Here is an 11,974-nt window from a genome sequence, read left to right on the forward strand (position 1 = left end):
TGACATCACATCAAACTATTTTTTTCTAGGACACTAATTGTTATTTTTTTTCTTCTATCACACTACACAGAAGAAAAGTCAGCCACAGAGCTGCTTCTACTCCTGGGCTTCTGAAAGCCACTGGAGAGTATCACACAATCCTGCAAGCAAGCTGAGGGTAGAAATTAGGTCCTTCCTTTCACTTCAGATGCTATTTGACCTCACCACCCACCAGAGCCTGTCCTACTCTCAGCAGGTGATCTGGTTTCTGCTCCAGAAAAAAATAAACGTCAGAGGGTCTTGAATCATTTACCTTTGCACCTATTCCCACCCACCTCACTCAATAAGCAACCATATACCTATAAATATATATGTATTTTTCCTCTTTTCCTTCTTCTTCAGAAGAATAAGTGTCAATCCTCCTGCCAAGTCTTATCCTTCCAGCCACGCTCCTAGCACATTCCCACCCATCTCTTAAGTTATGCTTTGTCATTAATCTCCTCTTTTAAAAAAATAAAACTTCTTTTTTTCCTTTTATTTGCATTTATCTTTTGCAGCATTTCTTCAGTTTCTTCTGGGATATCTTTTTCTTCTGTGCAACCTGCTCTTCTGCTTTAGAAACAATCTGTTCTTTTTCAGTAAGGATCATCTCGGTGGGGCTGGGAGAGCTCATGTATGGGATGATCCAACCATGAGCTCTGTAAGTCCTGCACCAAATCCTGGCGGCTTTGTTCACCTGGATGTTCTCAATGACCACAAAATCTACATTTAAGCCCTTAACTTCAGCATTACTCTGCATTTTTGAGCATGTGCAGTAAAAATTCAACACTTTTTTTGGGCCACCGACCCTGCGTCCAGCCCCACTGTTTGGCCTGGACACACCTACCAACTCCACCATTGTAATGATGGAATGGCGCACCGCGCAGGCTCAGCGGCCATGGCTCACGGGCCCAGCCACTCCGCGGCATGTGGGATCTTCCCGGACTGGGGCACGAACCCGTGTTCCCTGCATCGGCAGGCAGACTCGTAACCACTGCACCACCAGGGAAGCCCCACATTGCTTCTTTAAAGTGACATCCTTCAAATACTTGGTGGCTTTTCCGATATGCATACCCTTAATGGCCTGGGCAGTTTCACAAGTGTTCTTAAAGTGAACACAAAGATTTGAACCTCCTGACTTGCATGATTTTGTGGGGTTTTCTGGGTAAAGTGAATAGCGAACCACTTTTAGAGGTCACCTCAGGCCGCTTACTGGAAAAGGAATCAAAAAAATAAAACTTTTGGTTGTAAAATACATAAATAACACATGTACAAAAAACCCACAAGACAAATATAGGGCTTCACAAATTATTATAAGCTTAACCCCATAGTAAACACCACCCAGATAATAAAACACAACTTTGTAGCCAACCAAGAAATACTTCTCTATACCCCCATCCCAATCATAACCCTCGCAAGTTACAACAACCCTTGACTTTTATTGTAATCATGTCCCTGAATTTCTATTTATGCCAACCAATTGAGCAAACTACAATTTACAAATCTTACAAAACTAAAATTTCATTTTGCTCATTTTTTATTTGAGATATCATTTGGTCTCTGTTTATCTGTGTGTTCTCCCTCCTGCTCTCTTACAATTTACCTGTTGAATAGCCTAGGACCCCTGACCTGCAGATTTACCCACAACCTGGATTTTCTTGACTGTGTACTCACTCACGGTGACGTTGAACTTGTACCTCTGTCCTCATATTTCCTGGAGATTAGCAGCTGGATCCAGAGGCTTGGTCAGGCTCGGGTTCAACCCCTTTACCATAACTACAAGTTTTCTTGTGTCTTTTCATCAAAATCTCATAATAGGGCTTCCCTGGTGGCACAGTGGTTAAGAATCCGCCTGCCAATGCAGGGGACATGAGTTTGAGCCCTGGTCCGGGAAGATCCCACATGCCACTGAGCAACTAAGCCTGTGAGCCACAACTACTGAGCCTGCGTTCTAGAGGCTGTGAGCCACAACTACTGAAGCCCATGCTCCTAGAGCCTGTGCTCTGCAACAAGAGAAGCCACCGCAATGAGAAGCCCACGCACCACAACGAAGAGTAGCCCTCGCTCGCCACAACTAGAGGAAAGCCCTCGTGCAGCAATGAAGACCCAACACAGCCAAAAAAATAAATAAATAAATAATAAAAACTTAAAAAAAAAATCTCATAATATCTGGTTGTGCCTCTTTTTGTGCTTTCAGTAATCATTAACTCTCAGATCCATTAATTCATCAAGGGTTGAAAAGGGGTGATATTTTAATTGCCAATGGCAGTTTTTACAGAATAAAAGTAACAATTCTAAAATTCATATAGAACCACAAAAGATCCCAAATAGCCAAAATAATGCTGAGAAAGAACAAGAAAGCTGGAGGCATCATGCTTCTTAATTACAAACTATATTATAAACATATAGTAATCAAAACAGTATGGTACTGGCATTAAAAACAGGCACATACACCAATGGAACAGAAATAAGAGCCCATGCATATATGATCAACTAATATTTTACAAGAGAGCCAAGAACACTCAATGGAGAAAAGATAGGAGATGCAAATAAAAAACACAATAAGATATCACTTCACACCTGTCAGGATGGCTATCATCAAAAAGACAAGAGATAACAAATGCATATGAGGATGTGGAGAAACGGGAAGCCTGATACACAACTGATGGAATGTAAATTGGTGCAGCCACTATGAAAAACAGTATGGAGGTTCCTCAAAGATTAAAAATGGAACTAACAACCCCAATATTCACAGCAGCATTATTTACAATACCCAACATATGGAAGCAAACTAAGTGTCCATCAACAGATGAATGGATAAGGAAGATGGGACGGATACGCGCGCGCGCGCACACACACACACACACACACACACACACACACATATATAATCAATGGCAAATGAGATTTTGCCATTTGCAACAACATGGATGGACCTAGAGGGTATTATGCTAAGCGAAATAATTCAGACAGAGAAAGACAAGTATCATTATGACATCACTTATATGTGGAATCTACAAAATAAAACAAACAAATGACTATAACAAAAAAGAAACAAGATTCACAGCTATGGAGAACAAACTAGTAGTTACCAGTGTGAGAAGGAAGCAGAGAGGAGCAAGTCAGGGGGAGGGGATTAAGAGGTACAAACTACTATGTGGAAAATAAGCTACAAGGATATATTGTACAACACAGGAATTATAGCCAATATTTTATAATAACTATAAATGGAGTATAACCTTTAAAAAATTGTGAACCATGGGCTTCGCTGGTGGCGCAGTGGTTAAGAGTCTGCCTACCGATGCAGGGGACACGGGTTCGTGCCCCGGTCCGGGAAGATCCCACATGCCGTGGAGCGGCTGGGCCTGTGAGCCATGGCCACTGAGCCTGCGCATCTGGAGCCTCTGCTCCCCAGCGGGAGAGGCCACAACAGCGAGAGGCCCGCGTACTTCAAAAAAAAAAAAAAATTGTGAATCACTATGTTGTACACCTGAAACTCACATAATATGGTACATCAACTATATTGTAACTAATAAAAATCATCACTAAAACTATTACTAAAAGATGCACTTCATAAAGCAGTAAATTAAGCCCAGAGAGAAAAAATAAGATGAAAAAGCATTAATAAGGAAATTATTTACATCAGAGAATATTATAAGCAACAACTATTAAAATAATAAAATATATAAATAAGTAATTTAGAGGTATAAAAATAAGGTTAAATTAAAATATTAAACACAACATGAAAGGTGAGCAGAAAACTACTGCACTAAAACATTCCAAAGTCTTTGAATTATTGGAAGAAGATGAAGATAATGATTAACTTTAGACATTTTTTAACCAAGTTTACTGGTTAAAAATAAATCGCTATTAGAATAAAAATAGAATGTGTAACTTCGAAACCAAAGGAAGCATAATCAGTACAAGCAAAAATCAATCAATAATCACTTAATCAATAAAACGGTAAATAAAAAGCACAGAAAAGACAGAAATAAATTGTCACTTATCAAAGTAAATATAAATGGACGATAATTATCAGTTAAAAGACAGAGGTTTTAAGATTGATTTTTTTAATCTGGCAATAACCTATTTATAATAAGAGTGAAAACAACACCGAAAGACAAAGAAAGGTGGGCTATAATAGTCAGAAAAAATAATGTTAATTCTAGCAAAAACTGCTGATTTTACATCCCAGTATACTTTCTCCTATTTTTCTTTAATAATCAGCCAGAGCACAGGGCCACTGGGGACTTTCACTCTTTAGTTGCAGCTGAGCAGTCCATTCACTAATGAGCTTTATGATTTCATATCTCTTAGCAGCCGTAAATAATGAGGCCCACAAATTAGATGCACATTGCTGGGCAGAAACACCTAAGACACTCCTGGTTTACAAAGATCAGGGCTCTGATATGTGCTGTGTCCTTTAGCTTTGTTTTTTAATGCCATAAAAGTGGGCACCTACAGTACGTTTAGAATTATTATATCTTCCTGTTTCTTACCATTATGTAGTGACATTCTTTGCCTTTTTGCCCATAAACATTGTTATAGTTTTTTGTTGTTATAGTTTTTTGCTTCAGGTCCTCTTTTTGCTAATGTTCATGTAGCTTTACCAGGTTTCTATGAAATATAATTTTCCTGTGGTGACACTTAGGATCTGGTATAATGTAAATAATGGGAAACCCCAAAATAAAAGTGACTTAAATAAGATAGAATTCTCTCTCATATAAAGAAGACCTAGAAGGAAGTTGAAATGGCTACCAAACTGAGTAGCTGAAAACTACTAAATGTCCTCATATCTCTGATGCCACCAACAAGTCATGTTCAGCTTAGCCTAGGAGGAGACTATCTGCATCCCACAGCACCAAGTCGCTGAACACAGTGAGGAGCCTTTCTGTCTTTAAAAGATGATAGATAGAAGGTATGGACATGTACTCCACCTACCACATAAGCCTCAAAGTTAATATTATTTCAACTTTAGGAAGCATGTATTAGGACACAAACCAAGGAAAACCAATGTAAGATGTGTGGACTTCAAACCCGTATCAATAAAACGCATTATTCTCTGGCCACCCCTCATCAGTGTAATCGTGATCATAAAATATTCCAACCGTGTCCATCCTCCAGCAGTGCATGAGGGGCTCAAAGTACTCTTGCTGCAATCCAGCTGACATAGAATATTTCAACCCCGTGATGACTGTTTCCCATCATAAATCAATATATTATGATACATGTTTTGTAAATAAATCTGATGAGCCTGGTTTATGTGAATCTAGACCCTGGGGGATGGATATGCTTTGGGAGAGTGGAAAACCAAGACACAGACCCTGGATTATGGCAAATACACAAGTGTAATGAGTACCCCAGAGTCAGACCACTCTTCTTCACATACTGACATTACCTCTCCCCTCAACATCTGCATAGGCTTCGCTTGTACAATATCACTGTCTTATTAATAGTTCTATAGTGGACACTACCAGCTTGAGCAATGTTTCAGTGTAAGGGATAAGCCAACAGAGGCATTGCCTAATGAGTTGACTGAACACTTGAAACAACCTTCTAACTTCCTTAACTCGAATCCTGCCCCGACATCCATCCCACACAGAACTGCTCAATGGGTCCATCCAAAAGACAAGTCAGACCTTCCCACGTCCTCACACTCCCTTCAGGAGTGCCTCTATAATACACTCAGTCTACAGTTGTTAACATTTCACTTATGGGGGGAGGGATAAACTGGGAATTTGGGATTAACATATACACACTACTATACATAAAACAGATAAACAACAAGGACCTACTGTATAGCACAGGGAACTATATTCAATATCTTCTAATACCATGAAAAGAACCTGAAAAGAATATATATATATATATATATATATATATATATACATATATAAACCCTCCAGAAAGTAGGCAAAGAAGAAACTTACCTCAACATAATAATGGCCATATATGACAAACCCACAGCCAACATCGTCGTCAATGGTGAAAAACTGAAACCATTTCCACTAGGATGAGGAACAAGACAAGGCTGCCCACTCTCACCACTATTATTCAACATAGTTTTGGAAGTTTTAGCCACAGCAATCAGAGAAGAAAACGAAATAAAAGGAATCCAAATCAGAAGAGAAGAAATAAAACCATTACTGTTTGCGGATGACATGATACTCTACATAGAAAATCCTAAAGATGCTACCAGAAAACTACTAGAGCTAATCAATGAATCTGGTAGAGTAGCAAGATACAAATTAATGCACAGAAATCTCTTGCATTCCTATACACTAATGATGAAACATCTGAAAGAGAAATTAAGGAAACACTCCCATTTACCACTGCAACAAAAATAATAAAATACCTAGAAATAAACTTACCTAAGGAGACAAAACACCTGTATGCAGAAAACTACAAGACACTGATGAAAGAAATTAAAGATGATACAAACAGATGGAGAGATATACCATGTTCTTGGATTGGAAGAATCAACATTGTGAAAATGACTCTACTATCCAAAGCAATCTACAGCTTCAGTGCAATCCCTATCAAACTACCACTGGCATTTTTCGCAGAACTAGAACAAAAAATTTCACAATTTGTATGGAAACACAAAAGACCCCGAATAGCCAAAGCAATCTTGAGAACAAAAAACGGAGCTGGAGGAATCAGGCTCCCTGACTTCAGACTATACTACAAAGGTACAGCAATCAAGACAGTACGGTACTGGCACAAAAACAGAAATATAGATCAATGGAGCAGAATAGAAAGACCAGAGATAAACCCACACACATATGGTCACCTTATCTTTGATAAAGGAGAAAAGAATATACAATGGAGAAAAGACAGCCTCCTTCAGTAAGTGGTGCTGGGAAAACCGGACAGCTACATGTAAAAGAATGAAATTAGAACACTCCCTAACACCATACACAAAAATAAACTCAAAATGTATTAAAGACCTAAATATAAGGCCAGATACTATCAAACTCTTAGAGGAAAACATAGGCAGAACACTCTATGACATAAATCACAGCAAGATCCTTTTGACCCACCTCCTAGAGAAATGGAAATAAAAACAAAAATAAACAAATGGGACCTAAGGAAACGTAAAAGCTTTTGCACAGCAAAGGAGGCCATAAACAAGACAAAAAGACAACGCTCAGAATGGGAGAAAATATTTGCAAATGAAGCTACTGACAAAGGATTAATCTCCAAAATATACAAGCAGCTCATGCAGCTCAATATCAAAAAACAAACAACCCAATCCAAAAATGGGCAGAAGAGCTAAACAGACATTTCTCCAAAGAAGATATACAGACTGCCAACAAACACATGAAAGAATGCTCAACATCATTAATCATTAGAGAAATGCAAATCAAAACTCACACCAGTCAGAATTGCCATCATCAAAAAATCTACAAACAATAAATGCTGGAGAGGGTGTGGAGAAAAGGGAACCCTCTTGCACTGTTGGTGGGAATGTAAATTGATACAGCCACTATGGAGACCAGTATGGAAGTTCCTTAAAAAACTAAAAATAGAACTACCATACAACACAGCAATCCCACTACTGGGCATATACTATGAGAAAACTATAATTCAAAAAAGAGTCATGTACCACAATGCTCACTGCAGCTTTATTTACAATAGGCCAAACATGGAAGCAACCTAAGTGTCCATTGACAGATGAACGGATAAAGAAGATGTGGCACATACATACAATGGAATATTACTCAGCCATAAAAAGAAATGAAATTGAGTTATTTGTAGTGAGGTGAATGGACCTGGAGACTGTCATACAGAATGAAGTAAGTCAGAAAAAGAAAAACAAATACCATATGCTAACACATATATATGGAATCTAAAAAAAAAAAAATGGTTCTGAAGAACCTAGCGGCAGGACAGGAGTAAAGACACAGATGAAGAGAATGGACTTGAGGACACAGGGAGGGGGAAGGGGAAGCTGGGACGAAGTGAGAGAGTGGCATGGACATATATTCACTAGCAAATGTAAAATAGATAGCTAGTGGGAAGCAGGCACATAGCACAGGGAGATCAGCTCAGTGCTTTGTGACCACCTAGAGGGGTGGGATAGGGAAGGTGGAGGGAGACGCAAGAGGGAGGGGATATGGGGATATATGTATACATATAGCTGATTCATTTTGTTATACAGCAGAAACTAACATACCATTGTAAAGCAATTATACTGCAATAAAGATGTTAAAAAAAGAATAGACATACAGATACATTTATGTATTACTTAAATACTTCCCTGTATACCTGAAACATTGTAAATCGACTATACTTCAGTAAGTTTTAAAAAAAGAATCTGAAAAAGAATACATATAACTGAATCCCTCTGTTGTATACGTGGAACACTGTAAATCAACTGTACTTCCATAAAAAATAAAACTAAATAAATTTTCACTCATGGTCCTTTGTAACCTGGCTCTACCTCCTTCTCCAGCCTTATCTGTAACCACCCCCCATGTTCTAGTGATACATAAATGTGTGTTCATACCGGCACACACCAAACTTTTCTATACCTCTCTCCCCCGAGCCTATGGATCTACTGATTGTTCCTAGAGCCCTCTTTCTTGTACTTCCTGGATAATCCCTACTTACCCTTAAAGATTCTACTCCAGAGTATCATCTCCTCCAGGAGTCCTTCCCTGTTTCCCTCAAAGCTCAGTTTCATGCCCCAAGTTTCCATAGCACCCTGTACATAAATCCTGTAGCACAGCTTTTACCTCATCATATTAAAATTATAACCTACGGCCCATGCAACTGTGAGCGCAGAGTTTTCTCTCTTCTTTACGTCCCTGGAACCCAGAACAGTGCCCGGCATAAAGTGCCACTAATTTCAGTGGCCACGTGAATGGAACGGAACTGAATCTCTCCCTTTTCCTGCTCTCTTGAGTGCTCTACTTCCACGTGCCATGCTACATTTCTCCTCCACACCCACAGTGATCCTGGCCCTTCCGTAGTTTCCCACATTGGGTCTGTGCCTCACTTCTTACAGATATGAGTCTGAGTAAGGGAAGGGTGGGCTGCTGATCTGCCCATACTTATGAGTAAGGCTGAATATGTGTCACATACCAGGCACATGACCAGTGTTGCAGAACTGCCTTTCTCCACAGCCCCTCATAGAAATCCTTGGAGATACGGACAGCCCAGTTAGCTACAAGTGTGCTAAGAAATTTGAGGACAGGGAAGAGACTTCAATGCCCAATGGAAAAAATCATGTTCTCTAGGCCATCTAGCAGAAGCTAAGGAAGAAGGCAAACTAGCCCTGGGGACTTCTGGGCATCAGTCCCAGTGGCATAAGGCCATCTGATCTTGAAAGAAGGTACTGAGAACATTCTTCCCTGCGTGTGGCCAGGGACCAGTTCCCAGCCAATATCTCCTCACAGAATGTCCTAAGACTCCAGACATAATCAAATCTTGCTAAAGGCAATAAACTGATTCACCTGATCACACAGCCCCTTCCAGGCAGATGTGTCTCTTTGATCACTTGGGACAACCAGACCCCACTTTCCTCTCTGAACTTCTCCAGGTCCAGAGAGTGATTTCTTCATTATTCTCATGTCGAAGGAGCTGTTATGTGTAGCCAGCTGGATTTTCCTACTTGGGTTTGGACTTGGGTTTTGGCCTGAAATTGTCTCTCAGAGCTTGCAGGGTGTTAGAGACACTGAAACTATGATCTTAATCCTCACTCTAAGTCCTGCCCCAGCAAACAGTTAGAAGAACATGGGTAAAAGAGTGGAAGGTTCTGGACCATGCCCTAGGAGAGCCAAGATTTAGGTCAAGTTTTGCCAGTAATCAGAGGAGCTGCTGTGCTCAGACCATTTGTTCCTGTTCCTCTGCCCCCAGTCGCTGCAGCCTCCGCTGCTTTTGGGCCTACCAGCCTAAAGAAAGAGTCTGAAGTCCCCCAGTTGCTAAGGAGACGGCAGCAATGCACTCCTACCCTCTGACTTCCATGGAGTCTCCTATCAGCTCTATATGGCAGAATGGGTCATACTGAAGCCCCAACCGTCCAGCCCAGCTTGAAACAAGGGTCTCCCCATCTTCCACTGGGAAGTTCTAGTGTCTGAACCTTCATCAGATATGGGAGGCCACCTCCTTGCACTGACCCGGATCTTCCTCTTGACACGTGTGCTTCCAGATAAGGGGATGGGTGTAAGTTAAGCTGGGCCACGGGAATAGGTCTCAGGCCTTCCCTGAGACTGACATCTCCACGGATTCTCCAGGGATGAGCTGGATGTGGGGCAAAGATCCTGCAAGAGGAGGCTGGTCTAGGGAAATGAATCTTTAAACCTTGCGATCCAGTGCTCTGTTGTGAAACCTTGGGCTCCCGGTCAAAACCTCAGGCACCATCCCTCCCTACTCCCGCGTTCCTAAGCCCCCGAGATTAACCACAGAAGTTAAAAGGAAAGGAGCTCTGTGTGCCCACTGGTATCTTCCGGGATTAGTGAGATAGGAGGACTTTTTTTTAATCCCAGGGATTTTTCACTATAGGAAACAGAATCTTTTCCAACTTGATTCTGGGTGAAGTATTCATTATAACATGAATACACTGAGCATTTTGCAGTCCACGAAGGCAGGTGTACAGCAGATCATACATCACAAAAGAGAACCATCAAACAAGCAAGGCTGTAGCAACATAAGGGTTCTGTTGTTGAAATAGGAACGGAATCCCTTGGGGAGCCCTGGCAAAGCAGTACCCTCAGAAGCACACCTGGGAAAGATATTTTCTGAGGGTAATCCATCCCTGACCCTCACCTAAACTTTTTCCAATGAAAAATCTGTGTGCTTGGGCTTCCCTGCAGGCGCAGTGGTTGAGAGTCCTTCTGCCGATGCCGGGGACACGGCTTCGTGCCCCGGTCCGGGAAGCTCCCACATACCGCAGAGCGGCTGGGCCCGTGAGCCATGGCCGCTGAGCCTGAGCGTCCGGAGCCTGTGCTCCACAGCGATAGAGGCCACAACAGTGAGAGGCCCGCGTACCGCAAAAAAAAAAAAAAAAAAACTGTGTGCCTGCTAGAACAACCAGATTTTCAGCTATTCCTTGCTTCTGTGTTCTTTCCACTATCCATGGCCTGCCTTTACACCGGTACAAAAGTTTGGGTAGGAATCGTAAAAGAAACCATTCTATCTCATTTATTCCCATTTGGAGCGCCCAATTTAAGTATGGGACCCCACATACAGAGTGAGTTTTCTTTGAGCTTCCCCATCCAACGAGACTCGATTTCCACGTCTTTCATGGGCCTCAAGCTCTGTCGTGCCACAAACCTCATGCAACTTTTATGGCTTCTTTACTTTATGTGCCTTTTTTTTTTTTTTTAACCGCTTACCTGTCTTCAAAAACCTTCTCTTGTTCCTGCGTAGGGTGACTACCCTATGATATTTATTTCTAACGTAAGGTCACCCTCCGTAGCAGACAATAATAGCAAATAACTGATAACGTATACTTTGCTCTCTCCACCCCCGGTCGCGGCAGCCTCCGCTGCTTTCACGCCTAGCACCCTGAAAATAAAAAAAAGAAAACAAGGTTTTTTAAAAACCCTAAAACGCTTTAAAATCTAAAAAAAGACGGGGGCGGAAGAGCGAATCCTCCCCGAAGAACCCGCGGGGAAGTCACTTTCGCACACTTCCAGAACCTGGGCGACCATTGGTCCCCAACCGGAAAGCTAGCGGTGAGCCGCCCGCGTGCCGTCGCCCGCGCACACCGCGCGTCCGCGTACAGGAGTCCGACCACCATGTTTCCGCGCAATACGTGTCCGCCCACCAAGCGTCTGCGCACCAGACGTCTGCCCACCACGTTTCCACGCACTACGTGTCCGCTCACCACGCGTCTGCGCACCAGATGTCCGCCCACCACGTGTCCGCCCACCGCGTTTCCGCGCACTACGTGTCCGCCCACCACGCGTCTGCGCACCAGACTCCGCCCACCGCGTTTCCGCGCACT

General features: G+C 41.9%; 1 pseudogene across 1 annotated transcript; it reads right to left on the reverse strand.

Annotated features, from left to right (window-relative positions):
• Positions 1 to 476: 476 nt before the first annotated feature.
• On the reverse strand, positions 477 to 11,767 carry LOC307189573 (large ribosomal subunit protein uL22-like; annotated as a pseudogene). Its single transcript has 4 exons — positions 11,648 to 11,767; positions 11,478 to 11,532; positions 1,036 to 1,203; positions 477 to 898 (listed from the first exon to the last, which is right to left on the reverse strand). The product of its transcript is annotated as a large ribosomal subunit protein uL22-like (transcript).
• Positions 11,768 to 11,974: the final 207 nt, after the last annotated feature.

The sequence above is a fragment of the Stenella coeruleoalba genome (assembly GCF_951394435.1).
Source record: "Stenella coeruleoalba genome assembly, chromosome: 7".
NCBI classification, from domain to species: Eukaryota; Metazoa; Chordata; class Mammalia; order Artiodactyla; family Delphinidae; genus Stenella; species Stenella coeruleoalba.